The sequence below is a fragment of the Dipodomys merriami genome, unplaced genomic scaffold (assembly GCF_024711535.1).
Source record: "Dipodomys merriami isolate MVZ:Mamm:240054 unplaced genomic scaffold, mDipMer1.0.p SCAF_260, whole genome shotgun sequence".
NCBI lineage: Eukaryota > Metazoa > Chordata > Mammalia > Rodentia > Heteromyidae > Dipodomys > Dipodomys merriami.
In genome coordinates this window covers 694,673-696,594 of record NW_027204049.1, presented here as the reverse complement: position 1 = coordinate 696,594, position 1,922 = coordinate 694,673, and the positions used below count along the sequence as shown (strand labels likewise).

The 1,922-nt window shown below is 33.5% G+C and overlaps 1 non-coding gene across 1 annotated transcript; it reads right to left on the bottom strand.

Moving 5' to 3' along the window:
• Positions 1-480: 480 nt before the first annotated feature.
• Positions 481-587, bottom strand: LOC138837071 (U6 spliceosomal RNA). The gene has a single exon (XR_011375167.1). It is a non-coding gene; the product is annotated as a U6 spliceosomal RNA (small nuclear RNA).
• Between the last annotated feature and the right edge of the window lie 1,335 nt (positions 588-1,922).

Genomic DNA, 1,922 nt, shown 5'->3' with positions numbered 1-1,922 from the left:
ATGCACATAGCTTATGATCTATTCTGCTTATCTCAGACATATATTAGTTGTTGAAAATAAGGCAAACCATGGTACCTATGTTTCTTTGGACTTGGCTTACTTCACTTAATAAATTTTTTTCCAAATCTTTCCAATTTCTAACTAATTGGGCAATGGAGGCATAGAATTTCATTGTTTATATATACCACATATTCATAATCCATTTATCTTCTGCGGGCCATTGGGGTGAGCTCCATATCTTAGCTATCGTAAATAATGCTGCAGTAAACATAGTTGTGCTGGTAGGTTTAGTATGGTCTTGCTTATGACCATTTGAGTTAATCCCAAAAAGTCTGATTGCTGAGTCATAGGCGAGCTTTATATGGAGTCTTTTGAGAAGCCTCCATACTGCTTTCCAATGTGGTTGAAAAAGTTCACACTCCCACCAAGAATGAAGTAGGGTTTCCTTGTGGCCAAATCCTCTCCAGCATCTGTACTTGTAAAAATATGGAAGGATTCAATAATTTGTATGTGAACCTTGCACAGGGGCTATGCTAATCTTCTCTGTATTGTTCCAATTTTAGTGTATGTGTTGCTGAATTGAGCACAGAACATTTTTATATATAAAGTATAATTGGTTTTCTTAATCTAGACAATTCAAAAAAAGTAAGTTTAGAAGAATTCTCATGAAATTTTAGAGCCATGTATTTCTTATATAAGCACACATTTAAGAATAGTCAAGATTGGCATGGCAAAAACAAAATAATTCCAGTTACTTGTTGTTCAAGAGATGTTTATGAGGAGGAATTCAATTATTCTGTACAAGGCACCAGTCATAATTAACACTGCAGCACGTGTTAAGGTTTGATAAATGTTTTAATGTTTTAAATGTATTTAATTTTGGGAATTTGCTTATATATGCCGAAATTAGGACTGTTTGTCAGGACATACAACTTTTCTATAAAGTATTTAAGATTTATGGTAGCAGACATATGCTATTAAGAATGTACATTTCAGAGTTCATAGAAACATTCCTAATGAGAAGTTGCAAAGTCTTTGTGTAAAGAAGCATAGTGAAGAGTTAAGACTGTGTTAACTACACAGTTTCTCTTAAAACTTTAGGACTTCCTTACTTTATATGTTAGTGAGGAACTAATGATGATATAAGCCATATACAAATTATGAGATGAGTTATAAAAGCAATCTTAGTGGGTAACTTTAAAGACTACTCATAGTCTATAAAACTCTTGTTGAACATCATAATCTTAGCCAGTGTTTAATGTACAGGAATATGAGAAAATAGTAAAATCTAATATGTAAGTACACTTCAAAAACAAAAATACTGGTAATTGTTTGGTATTTTATTTTATTAATCATTAATATTTAATTATTGTTTTTCTTTATTTGTAGCATTGTTTCCCTTGTTGTAATATAATACAACTTTTATTAGTGATCATCAGAAGGTACTTTGAGAAGGTTACTGTGATGGCCCAACCATTTTTTATAGGTGCATGTGAATTTACAAAAAGCAAAATTAAGAATATAATATTGATTAAAAATTATCAAGTACAGTCTGAATCAGTAGGGATAATAAATGTCCACACCTAAAATCTTAGCCGTAGGCTGAAGTAGCGGTATTACAGAGTTGAGGTCACAAAAGTGAGAGACTGTGTTTTGTTTTGTTTTTTACTTTTATTTCGTTGGTCATGAGGCTTGAACTCTGGGTGCTGGGTGCTGTCCCTCAGCACAAGGCTAGCACTTCCACTTGAGCACTTGAGCCACCCTACCAATTCCATCTTTTTCTACTAATATGATGTTGAAGAATCAAACCCAAGGCCTCATGCATACAAGGCAGGCACTCTACAACAGCCACCATCCCAGCTTCTGATAGACTGTGTTTTAAAAAATCATCTAAACAACATTTGCCCTCCGCTTTGGGTTAT